Genomic DNA, 26876 nt, shown 5'->3' with positions numbered 1-26876 from the left:
GAAAAACTATTTAAGATAAAGTCCAATTACTCGAAGTCATCACTTAAAGAGAAATCTGGTCTTGTCAGAGGTTTTCTATATTGCTGAGGCATAGGGTATGCAAATATGAATCTTCTCCGTCAAGAAAGAAAACAAGGTTGTCTTTTGGAGCATTCAAGATGACTAGGTTGTCCCAGTCGAAAATCGGATTGAAAACTTAGTGGAAGAACTGGTTGTAGATCTTGAAGCTATGGATATGAGAATGGCGAAGTTTAATGAGTGAGAGGATGGAGTTCACTCTCGCAACCAAAACTGTGGATAAGATTATAGGTTAGTTATAGAAGAAAGAGAAATAACAGCTCATTTTTGGGGAAAAAATTATAGAAAAATTGAATTCAGTTTTTTGTTTTTTTTTTCTGCCTGCATGTAAAAAACTCGAGATTCTGGGAGGGAGAAAAAAATTCTGTAGATTCTGTGTCGGTGTAGATGACGTACGTACTGTATGCTTAATATGATTAATCAGTTAATCCTCTGATTAACATAAATTTGGCTTATGTGACGGCGAATTCATTGGTCGTGATGGGCAATTGAGCCTCACGTAAAGATGAAGACGAACTAAAATGAAATAAACGGCGAAACTGGTGATATGGTCCAACCGCATACCAGTAATTTCAGGGTTTGAGTAGAAGTCTCTTCTTAGTAAATATTAATAAATTCTCTTGTTTATGAAGTCCTGATCCTCATTGATCGTAGACCCACACTTCACCGTGCAGGCGTTCGGAACCGAAAACCTCACGGAATAGGTCGGTTATTCCAGGAGTGTCCGATGTCTGTAGATGCGTGTGTTCACGGACTGGTTTGCCTGTTCTGGGGGACAAAACACCCGAGTTTTAGGGTGAAAAAGGATCCCCCCTACCTCCGTATGAGACCAGCTAACTCACCTTTCGTCGAAAGAGACCAAGTAAAGGTTCCTCATGTGACTGACGGGAATCGAACCGAAGGGCTTCGCCTATACTGACTGAGCTACGGAAGCTGTCGTTTATGAAGTACTTTTTAAAATAATAGGGAAGTAAATATTATAGAAAGTCTACTTATTAGCAGAAAAAGTGATCGCATCTTCCTAATTTTGGTGTGTGACATTCTAACTCAGCGATGCTTGCTAATCCCTTAACAGTACTGCATCAAAACACGTTTCTTGCGACTTTGATATGTTTACGATAATATCAAGCAAAAAAAAAGTGAAGATCATCAAGTAAGATGAACCAATTCGACGATGGAAGAAGAAAACTTACGCCATTACATTACACTTTCTAAAGATCGCCCTTCTCACAGAAGGGTTGCGAAGAAAGTTTGTTCCAAATAAAAGTAAAAACGAATGAATGACGAAGATGTCTCTTTAGTTTGGCTCGGTCATTCATCGTCAAACAAGCTCGTGCAGGCCGAGAAGGTTGGAAGAGTGGTTACGATTATATGTTGTTTCCTTTTACGAAATGAATGCCTTGTTTTAGCAACAGAAAAAAAGTTCAGCGGATACTTCGAGGCGCATACAAAAATATATGTTGTGTGTAAACTGATTTTAATGTCATTGCAAGCAGTTAATTAGTACAAGTTTGCATGCTGACGGTTGTTCAGTTATGAATCGAGTTAAATTGTGTAGTGGATGACAGTTGAGATTCTGTGAGAAAGAGCGCTCAACCAACAAAAGCTGAATTATGAAAAAAAAAAAAAAAAAAAAAACACGAATCCTATAGGTGACGTGTTATTTTAGGAAACGTAATCCATTTACTAATTGTGTATCCGCAGGAAGACAAAGCAGAAATTTGATGTAACAATACTGATTATAATTAGCGAGAAGTTAAATTTTTTTACAATCTATGCAAATAAGTTAAATATAGGAATATTTTCGTTTAGAAGAGATCAGCAGTAAAGAGAACCTTTTTTTTCTTTTCTTTTTTTTTTTTTCAATAATACACTTGTCAGTATGTGTAATCATTTCTCGTGAGCTGCAACACGCACACGTTGTAACAATTAAATTTCACGAGAAATGACGTGTTAAATGATATCAAATCACGCATAATGAGTTAGGGTTATGTTTAGTATCGTATATTCATTGGTTTTATACTCTTCGTAAAATTAATTTTAAAAAATTGAATTTAATTAAAATAATTTAATACAATAAAATATAGTTTCATTTAAATTATTGTAGAAACGATAACAATAAACAAAATTAATGCAGTTACTTGTAATTCTTGAATAAAAGGTACACCTTTCTGAGTATTTAATCGGTTACAAAGAACAGGGCTTTATAACCTTTTTTTACAAGTGTTTTGAGGTCTCTCATTATAAAAACCATATAATTATGTTATTTATGTACTAGCTGGAGTTTTATTTCCAGCATTACAATTTATCCGTGATATAGTGTAATACATATTCGATGACAAATTGCCATATTCTGTTGGTTTTTCTAAACATTTTTCGAGCCTTTTTTTCAAATTATTCTCATTTACACGTCCACGCACATCAAAAAAACAGAACCGTGAGTTCATTACGTCTCTAAGTATAATGACTATTGGTTGGTTGTTTCCGTCTATTTTTCAAATAAATGTTTTTTTTTTTTTAAATCCCATTTCACCTTGGTCCTTCAGCGATCCCATTAATGTTTCCGGCTATTCGTATCACTTAGTGGAACTCTTTATATATGATCTCCAGTGACACATTACGAAAGACAAGTTGTTATAAATCAACTACTTCTTGTGGGAGACACACTCGCTACGTATTCCTTCTCGCCCAGATAGGTGGCATTCCTTATTTTGCTTCTTTGCTTAAGAAGATTATGAGGGGTCGACGGAGACTTTAATGTTTAACCTAATGATATCATTCCCTGTTTTATGTAGACTCGGAGATTACCTCGAGACAGCACTTTGGAATGTGTGTAATCTACGTTTTAATATTTTCAACGAATGTGCGTTGGCTTTTTATAGCTGGTCGCGCTTCTTCCGAGCAAAGCCGTGTTGTTTTCTGTTAAGGGTTTTTGTATTATCCCACTATAAATTTCGCTGTCAGACTCACCGCGCAATTTTGAAACGTTAATTTCGCGAGTTCGCTTAGATCGCTGTAATTTCCAGAAGCCCTCCCGTAAGGTGTGTGTGTGTGGGGGGGGGGGAACTGCACGTTCCTACTAAACACAGACGGCATCGCTTCTGTAAAAAAATCATTTCAAACTTCGTCAGTAGAATGACTTGCTAGATATGGATCACGTGGTATTGAATTTCCAGGTGCCTTCGGATGATATTAGGCCTTTATCTTTTCCATGTTCGGTTCTCATCACTTTAATCTATTTCTGGATTTGTTTCAAAAACAATGCCGAATACGCAGACAGTTGATACAAAGTAGTAACTAAAGAAAAGTGGAGTTACTGACATCCATAAAAGGTTTCCCTTAACGGTATAATGCCATGTGTGTGTTTATCACGCAGTTTAATATCGTTATTTATTTCTTTTAGCCTTTCTTGGCCATTCTGGAACCTTCTGTGAACCATAATGCAACCTCTAAGAAGTCGAAAATAATTTTATAAAATTCTGAAAACAGCATATAAGATACATTTATATAATAATATCAAGAATTAAAAAACCTACTTTGTATTAAAAATATTGTTCTATTCTTTTTTTTTTAAATATAAACAAAATTATTTTCCGTTTATATATATATATATATAATCGTTTCTTTTATTTTTGTAAACGTCGTGGCTTTGGTGCTGTTAATTCAAAAGGCGGGAAGAGTGTTAGGAGAAATTCGAAAAGCTCTCTGACATCGAGCACCAGTTTCGATGGTGCTTCAACTACGTGCTGCATTCGGATAAGCTAACGCATATAACTGGCGTCATTATGATTCCGCGAGATCTCAATCTTGATGCATGAGTGCTGTTGTAGTTTTATGAACAACAGTAGATGGCCACTATCTTCCTTCGCGTAAACGTTGAACCTCGCTATGGCATTCATGAGCGTGGCAACTAGCGCGATCACGAATAAGCAGTCTCACATTATTCGTATTGGTGTTTCCACTGGGATTTCGAGAACTGCATCCATCTGTCTTTATTAGAGAATTTCGAATTCCATATAAAAATTCCTTATCGAAATACAGTTAATTTTTCTTTTAGCGATATCTTAGTAAATAGAATTAAGTATTAGGAAACGAGTCTTTAATTCTTGAAAAATGTAAGGGCAGGGTTCTAAGATTTTTTTCTCCTCCGTCTAAGTAACAAACAAAACTTCTTTCCGAAAATAAATGCATGTAATCTATGAACTTCGATATCTAGCGAGCTTTTAGTTCGGCATTATTCCGAAGACACCCGTACAACACGTTCGCAATGCTCGGTGCGATCTGGCAGCGGCAGCAGGCAAACAATATTAACTCTAAGCCGAGCGAAAAATGCCTAAGACGTATTACAATTACGACGAGCACCTTTGAATTACCAGTCGGTCGTGAATGGAAACAGAAAAAAAAAAAAAAAATACAAGAGATTCCCTCTCAAGTCAGCTTATCTCTAAGATATTCCGTACAGTCATTGATCACCTCGTGCTACTCTTCGAGTACGTTAAAAGCGTTGCCGTAGCAAGAATGGCACGAAAATAATTAACTTCAAAATATAACCAATGGAATGCAAGAAAATTAAAACATCCGCCGACAAAAATCAATAAAAAAGAAGGAAAAGTAAACTAAATAGATGGAATATAAGAAACTTTAAGGTGTTCCTTTCTATGTTATATATACGGCCGCCTTTATTTAAAATGGAAAAATTTGTTAGATCCGGTTGGAAAGCTACGAAAACTCTTGCAGTTTAAGCCAGTAAAGCCGTTTTGCAGGAATAATCTAATTATTTCCAAACTACACTTCTCCGTGTTAATCTCATATAAAAAAGGACTTATTTTTTTAAATTCATCAAATCCAATCGCTCTTTAATCCTTCCTACATCTCAGCTGGTAAAGATGAACAGATGATGTGAGCGAAGAATGTTCGAAGTGTATACAGTATTACCAGAAGGATCATGAAGGTGACGTCACCATACTCGGATAACTCAGGAGCATCGAAAGCCCATTTAAGCCTACTTCGCGATATAAAATTGACTTGTTCAAAGAAAACCTTCTTAATAATGAAATGGATTGGACAAGGAAATTGTGCACTGAAGAACAAGATGATCTGAAAATAGCAACTTGAAATATTAGACGATTAAATTATTTTAAGCTGTGAAGTAGCAACATGAGAAATAGTTGAAACATAACAGAATCCATAAAAATATACTCTTAGCAACTGATCATGCATTACTTACGGGAAAATTGCGATTCGGGGTAAAAAAAAAAGAGTATCATACGCATTCATTTACGGAGAAAAAAGTTCAAGGTTGAACTATTACAAGTACTGAAACATTGTATCAAATAAAAAAAAAAAAAAAAGAACACTTTAATACAAAAAACGATGGAAAACACAGAGTTGAATTTCAAACGTGGGAAATCTTTAGAGAATTGTATTTCTCCGTGGTGCTCGGAGAAAATTAAAGTGTTCGCACAAGAGAAAATATGTCTAGCCCATCTACAAGATAACAGAGGTAAAACTAAACAGAAATGAAACTAGTAACAAGATCCAAGAAAAAAGCAAGAATTCTAAACGACTGCTAATTGCAGTATTCTCAGAATTCACTTTTAACACGGTTTTTTTTTCCTGATACGTAGAAATAAAATTGGAAATTATTTTTCACACTAAAAGGTCGCCGCTTTTGCACAAATGAAAGAGCTAATAGAAAATAATGCACATTCTAGTTCACAGATTTACATAAAGCATTGGTTGCGTAAAGTTATAATATACTCTAAATATAAGAGTAAAATTAATAGAACAGAAAAACAGATATTTACACACAATTTCTTTTCTTGTTATTCCTTCCCTCCTCTTCTACCTTGCAGTGTCGAGGATTTTCTACATTTAACCACTACAGTATCGAGGATAAGGTGGTTAGCGTTATACCTCCAGGTGTGCCCTATGTCTGTAGATGCGTGTGATCACAGGCCGGTTTGCCTGTTCTGGAGGGACGAAAAACCCGAGCTTCCGGGTGACCCCCCCCCATGCATCGGTATGAGACCGGTTTCCGATCTCACACAGATGTATGCGTCATCAGTATAGACACAGTCCTTTGGTCGGAATATAGAATTCTGTGAGGCCGCTCTTTACTATTAAGCCTTATAACCTGATAAAGAACTATATACTTATGCAAATATTTACTACGAAATGTACTCGGAAAGAGGTGTTTCCAAGATAAATCTTACTGCTTTCACTATTATCATCCGCCGATTGCACGCGGCCTGTTCCTTCCTTCTCGAACACGCAGTCTCCTGGATAAAACCAACTATGTTAATAGTAATATGTTTCTATTTGCTTCCATTTAGCTCTTAGTGGGCGCTAATACTTTAGTCACTAATAAATGCAAATATCTGCTCAGTAACACGAAGATTTTCAGTTATATCGCAATATCTAGCCGACTTACTAGGTTGTACGCGATAGGCAGGACACGAAGAGAAAGATGTAAAAGAACCATCCCGGCATCCTAAAACTACTTGTTTTTAGGTGTCGAGTTTTGTTTACTACAAATTTTAATAATAAATTAAGTTGTAAATTTCCAATTATATTAGAATGATACTTACTATTCATATTTCTTGCCAACTTGGTCGAGACACGAAAATATTGAAACTTCCAATGGAGAAGAGCCTCGGTTATCCAAACTAATTAAAATTACAACAATTGTTTAAAAGGCTTAAAATACTGAAAATGTACAAGTTTCATTTTAATTAAATAAAAAATGAATATTTTAAAACACAGCAATTAAACATTGTAAATATAAACGCAGAATGAGTGCTGTGAAAGCTCTCATTACGATAAGAGGAAAAATGCGAGAAATATCGGCATGAATTAAAGGTAATTGGCATCTGAAAGAACCCGCTTTGCTGTAATAAGTCGCAATAGAATAGACTATGGTTCCCATTCCTCTGGGTAAATAAGCTTTACTTTTTATAAACCGTTTCAGTGACAGGAAATCTTTAATTTCAATTCTGTTACAAAAACATGAATGGGCAAATAATCACGTGATTTACACCATCTGACCTACATTCAGATTACATGCACAACCTCTGCATATTACATTGCAGAGATCGTGTTTCCATCGAAAGTTAGCTTGTGTCACTTTCGCTATGACTTCAACAAAGGACAACTACGAGAAGTTCCGTTCCCTGCTCATTGATAACCGTCTCCTTCATTTGTCGGAGTATAAAATGGAGAGTGGACCTCAGAGAAAGAGAGAGAAGAAGATTTATTTAATTCATGCAGGGAGGAAAGGAAGATCAGTGGCTTTAATTCATTTAATTAAAAATTTTATCGATTAGCGAAGAGATGGAGCATCTTATGTTGCTTCATTCTTTTGATGTTGTCTTATGAGAAAAGTACATTTCGTCTTATTAGGAGAAATCATCTCATTCTTATAGTTTGTTTCTTCTCGCTCACCAAACGAAGGACGGTGATGCAGTTATGTGCAGCATCCCTCCTCCTCCCCCCTTTCAAAATTCGTAGACAGTTAACCAGGGATTTGTATTTTCATCTCGAGCTGATTAGCCGCATTGCAGAGTAAAGTAATATTTATTAATAAAGTAATATTTGGAAATGTTTAATAACGAATAAGACTCACTCGGGTCGAAAACTGATTGGATACTTCGAAATGGAAAAAAAATTCAAATTTCTCTCCAAATAAAGTAACGTAGTTTACTTGGAAGGAAAAAACGTCCCTGTGTGTGTGTATTTTAGTAAAGCAGAATTATTTTAAAACATTGAAAAAGGAAAATTTCTTCAAGTAGGAGCTTGAATCGCCTTTGTAAGGAGGTATCCTTTTGTCCACTATTTTAGAGTAGTGCATCCCTAACAGGTCCTGACAAAGGTGATTCAAGCCCTACATTCACAAGCTCCTCCAAAGACATCAACGAACATTGTAACAATGGCGCTTAAGGTCCGTATTATGTCACTAATCACTTCGATATAAAAACTGACGAATACCCTTTTATCAATGGATTAGGCAATCTCAACACTTTTGACATCAAGTACACTTTGTTGCAGTGACGGCCCGTACATAAGCACTGCGACACTGCAGTGCTTATGTACCTATCCTCTCCCATAGTCCTTAATGGACCATTGGGTCACTCATGGCTAAGTCACGAATGTCTAATGGGCGGTGAATTAAGACAGATGGCGCTCATCCTCCTCTTCTGTCTTCGTCTATATGTCCCAAGGAAAAAAATGAAAAAATTAAATTTTGTTTGTGTTTATAAATAATAACAGTGCTTACACCATTTTATAAATGCAATACAACATGTTAAAGGTTACAGCTTATGTTTTGACACTGATTGAATAGTTAATAATTGGAATTGTCCGATTAACGCTTTAGATTACGAAACAAATGCACTGCGATCTAACGCCGATATTCGTTTGCGCTTGTCATTGCACGTTACGTCATTGCCACACTGCCCAAACGGAAGTGTATCTTTGCTTACGCGCGTTATTTCTGTGAGATCTATCCTATCCTCTCCCATAGTCCTTAATGGACCGTTCGGTCACTCATGGCTAAGTCATGAATATCTAAATGGGCGGTGAATTAAGACAGATGCCCATCTCCTCTTCTGTCTTCGTCTATATGTCCTATGGCTGTATCCTGTATGTTCACGGATTTGGTTTGCCTGTTCGCGGGATGAAAAACCCCAGGATAAACTGGGGAAAAAACTCTGCTGTTCACGCCCAAGACCGGCTAACTTAGCTATGGCTGAGGAAGATCCTTCAGCTCCTCAAGTCTCCGACGGGAATCGAACCCGGGACACTCCTTCCGCAGGCATATGGTTGCGAAGCGCACAGCCACTAGGCTAACCGCGGGGACTTCTGTGAGATTTGAAACGTTTATTATTGGTGCGTGTTCGTGGTGAACTATTTTTTGTTAATCTTATTTGATTTTGTTAAAATAACATATAATTATTTATATAATAATTATAGATACAAAGCTGAATTATGACGAGCGTCGAAAATATGAAAAGAATTATATTTTTTCAATTATCGTTACACGAAACAAATGCACTACGATCTAACGCCAATATTCATTTGCGCTTGTCATTTCTATTAATACGAAACTTTTATTATTGGTGTTTGTTCGTGGTGAGGATGAAATATTTTTCATAAAAGCAATTTTTAATATGTAAATTTATTTATTAATAAATTCGTTACTAATTAGGAAAAAAAATATTTTTTTTTTTTTTTTTTTTTTTTTGTATATGCAGCACCCTCACTTAAAATTTTCACTGGCCGCCACTGCTTTGTTGCCAAAAAAGTACTGAAACACATCAGTAGACGCCAGATAATGAAAAAAAAAAAAAAAAACCAAGCCGTATGATATAGGCGTAAATATCAGTAAAATCAGAACTCCGATTTGCCATGAAAATTTTCCAGATTATACGTGGAATATTAGATGCCGTGAACAGAAGTGCCTACACATAATTAAAATAATAATAAAATATATTCTGTTATTTTCCAAATGGTCCAATTCTTTTGGAAATGATGTATGATAAAGATTTTCATACAGAGGAGCTATTATGTAATAATATACGGAAAGATTACTACATAAAAATAAGAAAATTCTTTCCATAAATTAATCAAATATGCCGTTTTCGTTTCTCTTGTATTTTTAGACATTTCCATAAAGCTAATCAACGAAACAACCCCCGATCCTTCTCAGAACATAACAGCACACTCGAATAACCTTCGTTAACGTGTGCAAACAAAAATTCTTGAATACGGATTTGACTTGCATAAATACCATTTGCATACAGTCATGGTTAATTCAGTGAGGCAGCGCTAACTTCACTGAATTCTAAGGAGGCAAACGTGTTAATTCAAGAATGACCATTCTTATCTATCGAATGATACAACTCATTTATAATGATCCTATTAAATAGTTTGAATTAACACAGACTGCAATTCTAGTCTTCCAAACATATTAATGAGCTTTGTATATTCGGCGAATATACAGAGCTCATTAATATATATACAGAGAATTACAAATTACGCAAAGCTTAACAAGCATTTTTATGCAAATAACACCAGAGCAAAATGATATTCTTCCAGCACCCTTTTCCATCTTCAAGAAATGAATCCAACCAATACACCTTCATTAAAATGCAAATTGTCAGTTCTTTCCTTACCAACATTCTATGTTTATGCAAATAGTTTAATTTTGAGTCTCATGAAGATGACATTCCTTCCTCCAATAATTATTTTTAAAAAAATGGGCTAACGCCTTTTTATTCCCGTATACGGGGAGTAGGCGAGGCCATTTAGTCCTATCTAACTTTTGGAGACTGAGTGGACAGTTCAATCTCCACTGGTGCCAATCAGAGATAGATGGCCCAAGGCTATCACTAATTAAGCGGTACTCAGTGAAGAGAGACGGCTCAAATGTGCCGCCATCTCGTGGTCCCTAACCCTAACACAATATATTTAATGTCTGAAATAATGTGGGTTCTACGGCCGATTTTCTTAAGTTTACAGGACGAAAAACCCGAGTTTCCGGGAGGAAAAACCCGCTTGCCCGTGCCAGAGATCGACTAACTCGGGAACCGGTCGAAAACAGGCTTAGAAAAATCTCCTCTAGTCGCCCACTAGACTAGAAACCAAGTCTTCCTTCGTGCGGCCAAGCGCCTTGGTATGCAAACGCCATATCCACTGTTACAGGTTACCTGTTACACAGGCTCTCCCAATAATTATTTATTATTGTAATGTATTTTAATAAAAAATATTGTAATATTTGTTTTCTAATTATCACACTGTCTTAGTGAGGCGTTCAAAGTTGATCAACCTAGAAAAAGGTTGATTGAGAAGACATCTGTAAGGAAAAAATTATAATTTACAAATCGGATGCTTTAGAATCGCTAATTTCTATTTCAGAATCTGAATCAGATCCCATATATGCTAAAAATGATGCCCTACGAGAATTCAATTACATTCGATGTAATTAGAATTCAAACTCTAGGTTGATTATGCAGGTCTGTTTATATTTAGAGAAGCGAAATATCAAATATCAAATACACCTTTAGTTATTGAAACCGTATTATCTCTTTGATTCTGTTTTTTTCGTCTAACTTCGTTTCTATAGAAAAAGATTTACATTTTTTTTTTCTTGGTGAAGATAATCCACCTTCTCACCAATGATAAGGTGGATTATCTCGCATTTGAACTATTCGAGGGAATCCGTGGCGTCTCCGCTCTTCAATAAGCTGTGGATTCAAATCCCACCGTGGTCATGGATGTTTGCGAATGTAAAAAATTCCATGTTTGTTCTTTAAAGAAGAATTCCTGGGATGTCTAGTTCTTTATCCTATCTGATAAATGTAGTATAGCTTTACACAATTTTTTCGTGTGTAAGATTAACATAAAAATATGAGCAACGTAATTTACTGACAGCTGCTCATGATGGCGACCTATCCGGAACAGAACAATACTGAATAAAATCAAAACGAAAATTGACAATTCAATAACCGCTGCATTAGAACAAGTAACAACACAAAGAATAATCCCTGCTCATTGAAAGCGTGTTTGTGATGATGAAAAGTTGGTTGCTGTTGACACTGACTTAAATCTTATCTAATTTTACATTACCTTGGTAAATGTTAATTCTTCATATTACAACTATGAAAGAATTAACGTGTGCACAGTGTAACTGTACACGGTGATCCTGACTGAACAGTCAGGATCACCGTAATAATTTGAATCTAAAGTGTACAATAAAGGACGAATATTGTCATTAGGATAGGAATTATAAGCAATCATTATTCGGCTCACTGCGTCAGGAAAAGCTGAGTAATAATGGCAGGACTGCATCCTTTTCAAGTCGTCTACTCGAGAAATTCTGTTATTGGAATTTATTACTGAAAGAAATAATATTGTGCTCATTCTAATACCGTAAATACTCCCTCTGTCTTCTCGACGCTCGAGATTAATTACTCTTGAACTAGGTATGTTAATGATAATCACTGCTGCTTGTTCTTGAAGCCAATAGTGACACGTTCTCCATGGTGAACGTGTTGCTGTGCAAAAATGGAGTGTTAACAGGTCCCTCGACATATCTACAGGTAACCGCCATAAACTACGTGTGATTAATAACAGAGAAGATGACAATTAGATTGCATTGTTCGGTTACGATGTAACTAAAAATATTAAACCAACTTCTAACTTCTATGGCTGGATGGACATCAATCCCTTGGATTTTATCCCGTAATCGTTATTTTTTAAATTGTTTAAAGAAAGTTTTAAGCACTTGGCTCGCCCTGATTAGGGCTGTGTAGAAATATTTCCATCTGTCTTTTTGTTTCTATCTGTCTTTTTAATCGTAATCTGATGACTCATGAATGAGTAGGTTGGGATGGAGTGATGCCTGAGCAAAGTACTTGGTTGCTATCTGGAGGAGAAACGTAGGTATGTCTGGCAGGTTTCCGTCTTAATGGAGGATAGTGTTCCTTACAAACCACGGGGCATCGAAGATCATTCGGAGGCATTTGGTTTGGATTATTTGAAATCTTTTGATGTTGCTAGGGGAGGTGTGGCTCCACGCTGGTGAACCGTAAGTTAGTGTGGGTCTGATGATTGCTTTGTATATTCTTAGTTTGTTTTCTGGACTTACTTTGCTTCTACGGTTGAGTAGAGGGTAGAGTTGAGCAATTTCTGAGTTTGCTTTGTTGCAGGCATGAGAGATGTGGGAGTTGAAGTTGAGGCAGTTATCTAGTTTGATTCCCAGGTATTTTACTTCTTTTTACCATGGGATATCAGTATTGAACATCGTGACTGCTCCGTGATGGTTTGCTTTCTTCCTTGTAAATAGTATGGCCGTGCTTTTGTCTGCATTGACGTCAATTCTCCATTTCCGAAACCATTTTTCAAGATTCGTTGCTGCGTTTTGTAGTCGTTGTGTGGCTAGGTATGGCCTGAGCGATCTGGTCAGTATCGCCATGTCATCTGCATAGAAAGCCATGGTGGTTGATGCTGTGCTTGGAACTTTCTGAGATAAAAATGTTGAAGAGCAGCGGCGATAATAGGGAGCTTTGCGGGACACCTGCTGTGATACTTCTTGTAGTGGATCTGAGGCCACGGAGTTTCACTTGAAATTTTCGGTCTTTCAGGTAAGAGTCTATGATTTGGATGAGGTTTAGTGAGTATTTTGCAGTTATTAGTTTATGGATGAGGCCTTTGTGCCACACTTTATCGAAGCTTTCGCAATCATAGAGGTGCAATCTTCCACATCATCCAGGAAGATTGCACCTCTATGTTGTTTCCAATTAAATCCGATAGTTATGTATAAGTCTGTGGATTTGTTGAGTTGTGCAGTGATCAGTTCGAAAACCAAATTGTTCTTTTGGGATTAGGTCTAGATTCCCCTTTTCGTTTTGTAGGCGTTTCAATATTACTTTTTCAGCGATTTTCCCAAGGCCTGACAAGAGGCTGATAGGTCTGTAATTCTGGGGGAACTGAGGTGCTTTCCCCGGTTTGTGGATTAGGATTATATCTGCCTGCTTCCAGCGAGTGGGGAAGTAGTTGAGTCTTAGCATCGCATTGATGATAGCCACCAGATGCATTATATTGTTTTGTGAGGGAGTGCTTTTATAATTTTGTTTGAAATCTGATCAGGACCTGCTGCTTTTCTGTTGTTGAGGTTCTTGATAATTTGGTATATTTCCTTTGGCATAGTATAGCTTGTGCTGTCACGGCTGGTGGTATGATGAAGTGCATAGCGTACTTGCCTGTGAATTTTTTAAATAAAGCGCAAGTCCGCATGAGTGTAGTTTGGTTGAAATTGCAGCTCGAGGGTGTCTGCAAAGGCTTCTGCTTTTTCATCGTCTCGGTAGACTATGCCTCTTTCTCCATGGATTGGTTGTATGTTAAGGAGATCGCTGCGAAGGGCTTTAGTCATTTTCCATAATGAGTTGTCTTCAGTGTTTAAGGAGCCTAGTTTCCTCTCTCATAGTTGATTCATATGGCCTTTGATCGCATATCGGACTAGGTTTATTGCCCTGTTTAGCTGCTCTTGTGTATCCTGGGGTGATAGTGTTGCATGGTATCGACGTCTGATCCTGTTTTTGTTGCGGATAAGCTTTAGAATCTCTTCTGGGAGCAGGTTAGTTTGAGCTGGGGCGGTAACGGTGGAGGCTGTTGCAAGGCCAGTTTGGATTGTGCTTTCCAGTTTATTGATCGCTGTGTCTACTTCTTTGGGTGAGGAGATGGTCGGGACTGGGCCTGTGATGTTGCAGAGAGTTGCGTTGAGCGTCTTGAGATTTGTGTAAGATTGTCCAGGGATGGTTTCTGCTTTCCCGCCAAGGCTAAGCAGAACTGGATTGTGGTCGGAGCTAAGATCATTAATAACCTGTAACTGGAACTGGTGCGGGGGTGTTCCTGAAGATGGCTATATCCAGCACGTCAGGTTTGCCCAGTGGTCCGTAGTGTGTTGGCTCAACAGGACCTGCTATTTCTTGTCATAGCGAATTTGTGTAGGCTCTTCCCATTATTATTGGTGTTTCTAAGGTTCCACGCAGGATGTTTTGCGTTTAAGTCTCCCGAGAAAATGGCGATTGCTCGGGTTTCCCGAGTAGTTTGCGAGTAATCCTGTAGACTTTGAGTCCACTAGTTAATCCCGTAGATTAACTAGTCCCGTAACTTCAAAATATTAGAGTAAGCGTCTACCAGCAAAAAGTTAGTTTATTATAGGTGACTATCCTAAAAAAGGAAAAAGGAGTTTCGGGAACTTACTTGGACACAGTGCAGAGACCTACCTCCCTAAAATACTATTCATCCACCACTGGTCCGCATTGCGGGTGGGGCCTGCCGGCCATCAGACCTCTGCATATTTCATACACAGGGGGGAGATAGTAGGTCTCGAACTGTGTTAGTTCCAGTGCAATGCGATCTTCCCGAAAAACCTTATATAAAATTCAACTAGGCAGAGTCTAAAGAATACGTCCGCTCACAACGACAGCAGATTGGATTCAAAATAATAAACCATATATTATATATATATATATGTTAAAGATACCAAGCTACTTTAAATCTGGTTTTACTCCATTTCCCAAGTAAGCAAACAGACAAGTAAGTCAAGTTTGCGCCTGCAAACTTGACTGCAAGACCAAGGCAACTCATGGTAAAAGGTGGATAAGCTCTGATCACTATTCTTAATATTTACCATTAATGCAAAGCACTTCTCCTGGAGGAGATGTATGATGCTATGTATTAAAGGCAAGGGGCCACTACCCAGACCGGTTTCGACCTTTATTGAGGTCTCATCAGTGGGAGCCAGGCTAGAAATACCAAGATTTTAGTAATACAGAGCTTGTAAGTATTTTACCAGAAGAGGTTACCATAAGGTGTTTTAACCTTATTAAATAAAACTCTCAGGAGGAGAGAATAGATGTAGAAAGTACTTTACCTTGGGTATAATAAATATTAAAGATACCAAGCTATTTTAAACCTGGTTTTTAATACATAGCATCATACATCTCCTCCAGGAGATGTGCTTTGCATTAAGGGTAAATATTAAGAATAGTGATCAGAGCTTATCCACCTTTTACCATGAGTTGCCTTGGTCTTGCACTACGTGTGGGATCACCTAAACTTGCAATACTTGCAGGCGCAAACTCTACTTGTCTGTTTGCTTACTTGGGAAATGGAGTAAAACCTGGTTTAAAATAGCTGGGTATCTTTAACTTTTATTATACCCAAACCAAACTGCTTTCCACACACACACACACACCCACATAATATACAGTAGTTCTTATAAGGACTGGCTTAAAGGGGCGAAGCAAGAATGCTTTTCATCTTCCCCGTTATCTGTAGAGGACAGTGTATGGATAAGATGTTATTGAGCTATTAAAGCTCTAGTCATGGCTGGGTAACGGCAATAGCCGAGCCTCAGTTAGAACTTCATTGGCTACAGCATTGCCATCCATTACCCTCCAAGGGTATTGGATTGAATGAATCAATCACCGTATGTGTAAGTAAAGGTGATAATCTCAAAAATATCGGACGATCTCTAGGCCACTCATTCGTGGGCGAAAGACCGTCCAAATCTCCGCGTTGGTTCTGCTCAGTGTAACTCGAGTACCGAGCAGAACCGCTCACATTCCGAGGAAAATAATTCACCGGCAAGTACCCCTCAGCGGGCCGTGCCGGAGAACACTTTCCCCGGAGACTCAAAGTGCTCCCTTAGGGCAAAACCTAAGAGAGCGAACTCATTAACCCAGGATAACAGCAACAGCCGAACCTCAGTTAAACTTCATTGGTTCAGCATTGCCATCCGTTACCCTATATATGGGCATCTCATATGAAATCAAGGACCGCATCTCACGGTCGATTGATCTAATCGAGTCGAATAATAAACCAAAACATTACGGCGCAATAATATTCTAATGACATGCTAACTTTTTAAAGGTGTATAAAATAATTCCGTATTTAAGACTTGCAAGCGAATATCTAATAGAGAAATAATAGAATGCCACTGATCATTAAGAAATCGATATTTTTTTATATAATGCTAATCCTTTAACAGCATAAGAATATTGGAAAAAAAAAAACTTACGAAACATTCTGCTTCACAGATATGAACAACACGCTCGTTACAAAATACAAAAATAATTCCATTTATGTAAAAATATTTATTCCTACTCCCCGGAGTTTCTGTGTGGAAGCAATTACTTCGAAAACTGCTGCGAATTGTTAAGCAGTTCTAATTGTTCTTCGGGTTACTTCTGAAGAATTCGCTCACTCACTTGTAGACGTTCCTTTTTCAACTGTTTGGGGTTGCTTAACATTCTGAGCATGCTTTGGACGAAGTATTTATTGGTCTTTTGCTGTGCCGACACTTTTGATGTGCCACATTCAAATTCCTTTCTCGGTGCATTTGCGTTAATTTGCCAACTTTCTTCTTCGCTATTTCTCTTTTATATTCTTGCAATCCTAATTATTCAAAGATGCGCTTGGATGGCTGAAGAGACCCTGAAAAGACCCCGAATAAGTAAATCAAGCAGTTTATTTATTCTCCTTTCCTTTCCGCTGCTTTAGAATTAAGCGCCGTTTCTTCTTTTATAATTTTCTTACCATGTAACATTTCAATTCGGAATATAATTTTTTGGTGAAATTTGATTTGTCTCCGTCATCCAATCGCAATGGAATTCCCCGAAGACGAATAAAAAACGAATTCGCAAATAACAAAAAAGGAAGAAAGACTTTAAAGTGCAATGTAAAACGCCCCGTAAACAGGTCAAAAGTACCAAACGCATAATAAATTAAAGAGATCTATGGAACGTAAGGTTTTTAGAAAAGAATGAAGGTTCCAGTGGTAAGCTCGAGAGCTCGAGTAGGTAGAACGTGCTGCCTTTATTATCCTCTTTGTAAGAGATACTTTTTTTTATTATTATTTTAGCCGACAGACGTTAACTAATCGCACTGCACGCTGAGTCCCTGTTGAATGCTGAAATATAAAAGTTACTGAAAATTCAGCCCTTGCATTTATAGCGCAACATTTCGACAGTCAGATTCGAGGTAATAAGACAGCGAACTATAGAAAGGAAATTTAATTTGTTAGTGCTATCCACAACAATGCACAAGTGACAACAATTGACTGCAAAATCCTCATTAATTGTTATGAATCTGCTGAATGATGATGAATAGTATGCAGCATTCTTGTTATGCAGCATTCTACAAATAAAAATAATCCATTTTAGAAGTTAACTGTCGAACATATAATGCAGCATTCATCTTCTAATATTTGTCTTCTACTATTTGCATCTTTTAAGAGTTGGAGCTTTATCATCCCTCTTGGCAAAAGAAAAATTATTTGCTGCTCTGCGGAAGACAAAAGAATTTCCACTTTAATGACGAAAACACGTCATTGAGATGTAGAACCTTAGACTTATTTTAATTTCTGATTCAACATACGATGAATCTTCACGTTATAAAATATTCGTTATGCCCGTGCTTCTGAACCTCGGAATTATTAACGCATTACTTGTTACATAGCGAACTAACCTAAGTTATAAGCCCGCTCAAGTATGAAGCAAAATCAAATAAATGCAAAAGAAACGATTAATGTCTTGGAAGAAATGTGCCTTCGCTTATCAGACAGCTGACTAAAATGCTAATTATGTTCACGTAATAATAACCAGAGTGTGTTTCACTAGAAAAAGATAACACTGATAGAAAACTATAACGTTACCGGCTGGATGGGTGAAGCAAAGATGATTGATTTTGGTCTTTTATATTTGCCGTGTTTGCTTCATTGTAGTTGGCAACTTGTTTGATCAGTGGGTTTGAATGAAGGTTTGCCTTGACGAAGAATGTTTCTGATAAATCACGAAGAAGAGAAGAAATATAAGGAATGTTTACTTCTCGATGGATCTGAGAGTTTCTAATAAACCAAGGAGCGTCTAGAATCATCCTTAGGCACTTCTTTTGGATTCTTTGCAGTTTCAGAGGTGTGACTCCATGCTGGAGAAGCGTAGATGAGAACTGGGTGAATTACCATTTTGTACCGAGTTAGCTTGTTTTGTATTTCTAATCTGCTTTTGCGGCTGATCAAGGGGTAGAATTGTGCAATTACTCTGGATATCTTTGATCCCATTAGTTTGATGTGACTGTTAAATAAGAGTTTATCTAGTTTCACTCCAAGATATTTTACTTCTGTCTCCCATGGGATCTTGACTCCGTTGAGCTGAATGTCGTCCTTGCTGGGGACATTTCTTCTGGAGAAGAGTACGGCTGAGCTTTTTAGATGGTTTACTTGGGTCCTCCAGTCCGTCAGCCAAGTAAAATTTCTAGTGTATTGATAATGCCTAGAAATCTTATTGCCAGTTGAGGACTGAGAGATCTAGATAGTATCATCCGCATATAGTGCGGAGATAATCGCTCTCGGGTTTGGGGGGGGGGATATATCGGCTACGTAGATCAAGAACAGAAGAGAGCCCTGTGGCACACCAGCGTGGATCTTGCTTCTGGGTGACCCAGTACGATTTAGTTTAATTTGCATATATCTGTCATTTAGACATGATTTGATTCGTTTAACTAATTTTATTCTTGAATTAAAATTCTTGATCTTGAAGTCTATTAATTTGTAGAGAAGGCCCTGATGCCAGACCTTGCAAAGGCTTTTGCAATATCAATGAAGACTGGCTGTGTAAAGGTTCCAATTAAAACCGCCTACCATGTGTTCTACCAACCGATATATTTGTTGCGAAATCCGAATTGTTCATCTGGAATTATTCCAAGCTTGTCAGTAATTGCTTGTAGCCTTGTAAGGATAACCCCTTTTCTGTGACTTTTCCAAGGCTTGATATGACACTAATGGGTCTATAACTTTCAGGAAGTCGGGTATTCTTTCTTGGCTTTTTTTTTCTTTTTTATAAGTGTGATATCTGCTGTTTTCCAGGTTGTCATAAAGTGCTGAAATCTGATGATTGCATTTGTTATTTTAACAATGTGTATTATAGTTTTTCTTGGTAGCATTTTTATTACCCTGTTTGTGGTCCCGCCTGGGCTTGGAGCCTTTTTTTTGTTCAAATGGGTTATGATGTTTGTTATTTCTGCTGGGGGTGGTGGGAGAGATGGGTTCTGAGTTATCCATATGATAGTTTAGAACATTTCTGACCTGTCGATGAATTTTATAGATGAAGTTAATGTATAAGTTTTGGTGCGACGGGCTGCACTGCCTCTTCAAAATTATCTATAAGGGCTTCTGCCTTTTCCCTATTTGTGTGGGTTTGTCCTTGCATGTTCTATATGGGAGATAGAGGTTGTCTTTCGGTGCGAAGGATTTTTAGGAATTTCCAGAGGGAATGTTCTTCTGAGTTGATTGTGGCTAAATTGGTTTCCATTCGTAATTACGATGGTTTTGAAGAGCTTCTCTGACTTTTGTATTGAGATTATTTAACACTATTTTGTCCTGTGGGGCTCTTTTATTGTGATATATCTTTCTAGCTTTGTTTTTTGTTATGATTAGGTCCATGGTTTCTTCTGGGATCCCATTGGTCGAGTGGTTGATGGTAGTTTGGTAACTGAAGCTATTGCTTTGTGAATTTGACTTGTTAGTTTGTTTACAGCTATGTCTATCTCCTCTTTATTGTGAATGATGGACGGTGGACGGATGTATTCTGAGACAATTTTGATGAGTTTGTCCCAAGCTATAAATGAGTGCTGGGGTGAGATTTGCTTAAGCTGGATGGGGTTGTGGTCTGATGAAAGTTCTATTGTTTCTAGTTGATATTGGTATGACATGTTTTTGAGAATAACAATGTCCAGTACATCTGAATTTCCTGTTGGGCTGTGATGAGTGGGCTCGGTAGGTCCAGCCACGATGGCAGAGTTGAGCATTGCATAGTTGTATAAAGTGTGACGTTAGTGTTGTTTGAAGAGCTGAACCAAGCTGTGTGTTTGGAGTCGAGGTCTCCTGATAAGATTATGAAGTCTTTTGACCCGATGATGGAGTCCAAATCAGATGTCAGTAGTAGGATGCTAGGAGGGTTGTAAGCTGAATAAATGTTGAGATTGCTAGCGTGCACCTCCAGCCCGGTTACCTCCAAGTTCGCAGTTTGGAAGTTGGGTATTGTATTGTGGTTCAGGTAACTTTTAATACAGTTGACAGTGCCTCCACCTCTTGCGCAAGTCGATCGTTTCTGTACAAGGAAAACCCTCGGAGTCTTAGATTATTTGCTGGCCTTAGGTGCGTTTGGTTAATTAAAATGATGTCAGAACGCAAATTCTCGGAGTTCCAAGATTTTGTTTGCTAATCCATTAGCATTCCATGCTACTATTTAAGTGAATTGGGTTTGAATTTTTTATTCATGACAGAGAGCTGTCAATATAGATCGGGTTCCTTGTAGGAATCTTTTTCTTGAAGATGATGAGTGGCTTGTTTTGCTAATTTCTGCAGCATGACGGAAAATGATGCAATTAGAACAGAGGTTAGGTTAGAGCCTGCTTGCTCATGAGATGTAGGAGTCTTAATTCGTGCAGCCTCAGCATATGTTTTGGTCATGAATGTGGATCGCATTTCTTCCTATGTTGTTGGAGTGGTTTCAGCTGAAAGGTGACTTGCTTGACTCGTTATGAAGTCGCGGCGGGGAGGGGTAAGGTTAGTTCTTGCTGACCCACGATTTTTTTTGGTGGAAAATGCATCCTTTATAATTGGCGGGGTGAGGTCCTCCGCAGTTGGCACAACGTGCCGGGGTGGTTTTCGGCTTCGTGCAGATGGTGATCTGGTGTCCTTCGCCACATTTTAAACCTCTGAAGGCAACTTTGCAGAGTTTTTCGGCTTGCTCAAACTTCTGGCAACGGTTGCGTTGTTCTGTCGATGCCTTTTTTCTTAGCGGCCCAGTCGTAATTTTGAGCCAGCATACATTTGCTAGTTCCACCAATATGAGTAGAATCGGTTTTCTGTCTGATCCTAACATCCTACTCACTTTGACTGGAGTAAGACCTTGGTTGATTAGGTCGGTAGTGACCTAATCAGTCGTGATTCCTTCCATAACCCCTCTAAGTACCAGTTTGAGGTTCTTTTCGCTAGCCAGTGCGAAGGTGTGAAAAGGCAACATGGAGCAGTTCAGCATTTTAGTCATCTTGCAGTAATCCATACAGTTGCGGGCTGAATCTTTACTCCCTCGTCTGTATTTCTGGCCCAGGAGAAGTTGTTTTGTTCTCCTATGGACCTTGAGACTGAGGTCCACTTTTCTTTGTCTCGGAGGATAAGTGGAGGGACGTTTTCTTTTCTGTCTTGAGTATCATGTGTTGTTACATCCTGTTCCATATGATCTACAGATGTTCTTCGCCTTTTGTTTGATTGTTCCGCCTGAGAACAATCATATTATCGGGAAGTCTTTGGTGGTGGAACAGGTGTGCAGTCCCCTTCAGTGTCGTTAATCTGAGTGTAGATATTCAAGAAGCCGGGCCATTCTGCCTCAAATTTCTTTAACAGAAATTAAGGTCAAGCGCCAGATCTGTTTAGATTTTCAATGGCGTCCTTAAAGTCCTTTGTGTTTTCCATTTTTGTTCACCGTTTATTGTTGAAGAATATTCCGGTGTCTTGAATAATTATAGATGATCCTGTAGACTTTGGAAGGTCTACTGGCAAATCCTGAAGATCTTACAATCTTCCAGGTAAATATTTGAAATATTTTACCCTCTTACGTATTATATTTTTACATTATATATTTTAATTTATATTCAGAGAAAAGGAAAATCAGAGCGAGTTAAAGGAAACCCCCACTAAAACATTTGAGAAGAATCTTACCATTACTGCTAAGCTTAACACACATGATGCGCTAACAGTGATTTTTGCACAACAGTAAAAACTGCACTTTTTGTGTAAAGTCACCGATAATGCCACTGATAGTGCATCAAGTTGCATAAAACCTAAAATGTGGATTTTTTTTTTTTTCACAAAGCAATAAAATTCAACAACTTATGATGGTTTGGGTTTTCTGTTTTGCATTATGTAAATAAATAGTCGCTAATAAGAAATTTGACTTGTAAAAAAAATGCCGTTTTGAGAAAAAAAAAAAGCAACAGCTTTTTTAGGGTCATCTTGATCTTGTAGGAAGAATTAAATCTTTTAGAATGACGGATGAATCATTAGGCTTGGCAAATCCCTTCTCTACATCGGGGTAAGATTACCGTACAAAAGTGACATACAAATCACATAAAAATCAGTTATGTAAGCAAGACCCGAAACAGGCTTATTTCTATCTGAGACACCGTCTCAGTTAGTAATCCTTTTACCACGATTCTTCTAGGTATTATTCTCTTGTCCGTTAAAGAAGCGTCTGTCTTTCCCATCTGCGTAATATTAAGATCGAAATCACTCTCCTCTAACTTGCCTCTACCAAGCACAATAAACGTCTTGCCGTCGAAGTTTCCCCTTCTGGCAGGCTTAATCTTGATGAACGATCCTGCTAGTCTCGTGTTACGTGGCCCATAACTGTATACAAACTGGTGACGTCAATCAATTTTTCCGTGAGAGAATGGGGAAAAAAAAAGAAGCCTAAAACGCGTAGCGAGGTTTCTGGAATGCACCTTTACATATATTCGCCTTGGATTAGCTTACTTTTATCTATTCGCAAAAAAGAAGTGAGAAAGGATCAACGAACAGAATGCTTACGATAGTGTCAAGAATCGCCTGCTTAGATTTAACTAGATTGCCCAAATCTTTTTAAGTATGGAGAGATGAAAACGATAGCTTCAAGGCTCATATGTTACAAAAAAAAAAAAAAAAAAAAACAGGATCATCAATCTGATGCCTCATCTGCTTCTCATATAATGTATTAGTTGAATGCTTTATCAAAACAGTCAAGAACTTTTTAAAAACAGCTGCGAATGATGTTTCTTCCTATTTACAACTAATTTTTTTTTTTGAAAGAAAAAACGCATTTGTAACTAGTCGCAATATGTAAGACGTTAATGGCAATATCATTAGTTCAAAATGACCAACTGTTTTTAAATACTTCGCGAACTCAGTTGCACGGTTACGTTCATTTCAATGTAATAACTATCACGATTGCCACCGTACGAACTTCCCAGTGCTTCGAGAAACCACACTAACGGTTTATCTCCAATCAATACGGCATGGTTAGAACATCTGGCTTAATATCATTAATATTGCAAAGAGTAAACAAATTATTTCTTTTCAGTGCCGTCTATAGGTTCTGGCAATTTATATTTTCCTTGCCTCATTACGCATAAAATTTGTTAACAGGATTCGCAATCCAATTTTCAGTTCCTAAATAATCTTCCGTATATCAAAGTACGAGACATTACTAGCGTAAGCAAATGCCGCATCTTTTCAAATGATGGGCACATTCCACGTGTTCCCACCGTCTAAATGATAGTAGCCATAACTTTCTATCCGATATTTGTTAAGGAGTGGGTGATTAGCGAACTTTAGGAGTGTTATTTTTAAGATGAACTTTCAATGCTGCGATAAACTAACATTAAAGTCTGCAACACTGTTATAAATTACATGTTATAGAATTTCATTCTTTCTCTCTCTTCGCCTCGGCAATTCGGTATTATTACAATTTTACAGCCAATATAGTGCAAGTAGTAGACTTATTGCTACTGGGCTATCTAAACAGGGAATTCTACCTAGAAAATGAACAGATAGCTGCTTAACAGCGCAGATTACCATGAAAAGACAATAGACTGGGCTGCTAGAACACACACTGCCGATATTGCCTAAGAAGCCTGGAAGTGTTAAAATCAAAGCAATATTTTTTTTAAAAAAAAATGCACTTCTGAAATCGTTTTGTGATACTGAATAAAAGAATTCAACAATTAAAATCATAACATTCAATACATCTTGCGCTCCCCCCTCCCATTTGTATCGGATATGAAATACCCAATTCCAAAAACCATGTTTAATTCTCATACACTACACAATGAAACAGTTTCCACACCTTTTAACATAGTATACTAGAAAAGCTATATTAATAAAGAAAAGGTGTATCTGCAAAAGTTGCCAGGCGATCTGTTTTTTTTTTTTTTTTTCAAAAGAATTTTTTATTAAATAAATATAAAATTTACTATAATTTACTTTAACACTATATTTGTAATATTCAATGAAATGCTTTCATCTTGCTTTTTCATCTTTTTACAACGTCATCGAATGACGTCATAGGAAGGATGCTCAGTGAATTATACGAGTTACTGCAACAGAATCGTACCCTAACTTCTGGAGTTGTAATTAAAAGCAAAACAGTTTATACTGATGAATAAGATTCTAGATGAGTGGAAGATATCCACGTAATAGGAACTTCGGTGATGACTCCTGACTAAACTTATCGTAGCCCGAGTTCAGTTATCGCAGGAGTCCCTGTAGGCAGTAAACAGTTTTCCGTGATTCAAGCAGTACGGCGCACTCCTGGAACACACACTCGGTGAATATCAGAATGCCTTGGCTTTCCTAAAACGATATGGAAAGTGCTAAAATAAAGGTCGGTTGCATAGGCACCATCAGCAAGAGATAAAGCAACTTATGAAACATCACAAAGATGTGCGGTTCCCCTCTCCCCCCCCTTTTTTTTTGTACTTTCTTCTGAAGTTTCTCTTTCCAAACTTTATTCTCCTCTAAAGATATCCTGCATCCATACTATGTTTTAAAGAAAACCGAAGGAGGGTGCAACTGTTTTCGGTAATAGGAAACGAAGACAACTTCAAGATGTCTTCGTTTCACATTCTTCCTCCCCAACACAATACATCTCGAAGACTGTTACTTTACAAATTTTCCAAGAACGTAAAGAAAAACAGGGTACGACGGTTACATATAAGACTCGGTGTCATATTTCTATACAAAAAAGTCGTGTTCCATGGATAAAAAAGAAGCATCATTTTTCTATCTATCTATGAAGACTTCCCATGTTAGTTATAATCGAATAATACCATCCCTTGTTCATTTGGGCAAAAATAGCGACTGCGTAGTCCTTACCAAACTAAGCATTGTTGCCTACTTTTTGATGACGTGAGAGAACATGTTTGCTCATGCTCAGTCACAAACTCACAAAACGTTCAACTTAATAAAAGAAATATAATTCTATGGGAAAATGCAACGGTTTTTTTTTGTATGGATCATGAAAACAGAAATGTTGATATAAAACTTTTAGAGGAATATAAATATTCCTCGCCGCTTACCTTTATAAATAAGTTGACGAGATGAGATATTTTTTGCTTTCGGAGTGCTAAAGCGAATAAATATGAAAATCGAGGGAGTAGTTCTGTTTGAATATAACACGATTTATCGTGAAAGCTTGCTATTGATAACTATAAAAATAAATCCAATACTCCCCAAGAGATAAGCGAACGGATGTATGATGGTCATGTTAAAAACGAAAGCTGAATACGATAACTTTTGGCTTACGGGTGAAATATAAAAGATGCAAAGCTGTTATACGGAAGTATATAAACAGCCTCCCCCTCCCCCCATCTTGTAACGTTTGACTTCTAAATTATTGAAAGGTTACTGAACGTTTCTTGCAATGCAAGAAGAAGAAATTCCTGTTTATCCGTACAAGTGCGATGGGACTTGTATAACAAGTGTTGATATCGAATTGCAGCCACAAATGAGGTAGAAGCGGTCTCTAAGCATGAGAGCTTTTTTGTGTTTTCTACAGAAAACTTCCGCCTATAGGAGGAAATATATTATTACTGTGAACGGAAGGGAAAAGCATATTACTTATGAGGTCACGAAGTAAGTCCACAGTATCTCAAATATCTATTTTTTTTTATTGATGCCAAATAATCAGCTAAGCAAAGAAATTAAAAGATTGCTACATTTTATATGAATTTAAGACTAAAAAAGGGGGAGAGAAAGCTAAAACCACTCCCTTCTGTTCATATCAATAATGGGAAGGTGCATCCGAACGTGGTTAGGGTTTAACAGTTCTTGGAGCCCGAAAACACTCGGAATTGTTTTTAGGAGCGCAATTGGAATTTTTATGCGATTCCAAACCATGAAAAGTTGCAAACCTCTTTGGCTAAAGCTTTTTAATATACTGTAATTTTTATTTCTTTTCTAGATTTCTTCTTCTTATATATGTGTTAAAGATACCAAGAAATTATGTACTTGGTTTTGATCCTTATCCCAAGGAAGCGAAACAATGTTTTGCGCCTGGAGTATTTTCAGGACGACTCGTATATAGGAGCTGATGATTTCCTATCGACTTGCCTTAGTATGTATCCCATAATGCTAAGCACACACACACACACACCCTTTCAGACGTGTAAAGGGCACTGTATAATGGGAAGAGTCACTA

The 26876-nt window shown here is 37.5% G+C and overlaps 1 protein-coding gene across 1 annotated transcript in view; it reads right to left on the bottom strand.

Annotated features, from left to right (window-relative positions):
* Positions 1-26876, bottom strand: part of LOC150104667 (toll-like receptor 6) — a 274762-nt gene that overhangs the window by 207709 nt on the left and 40177 nt on the right. The window contains exon 2 of the mRNA XM_090395254.1: positions 6669-6746. The gene's annotated coding sequence lies outside the window, so the exon portion shown is untranslated. The remainder of the gene's footprint in view (positions 1-6668; positions 6747-26876) is intronic.

This window comes from Typopeltis vanoorti, chromosome 7 (genome assembly GCF_054136105.1).
Source record: "Typopeltis vanoorti isolate ZY-2024b chromosome 7, IOZ_Tvanoo_1.0, whole genome shotgun sequence".
Lineage (NCBI taxonomy): Eukaryota > Metazoa > Arthropoda > Arachnida > Uropygi > Thelyphonidae > Typopeltis > Typopeltis vanoorti.
Note: the sequence above shows the minus strand (reverse complement) of the source record. Positions and strands in the feature narration are given on the sequence as shown.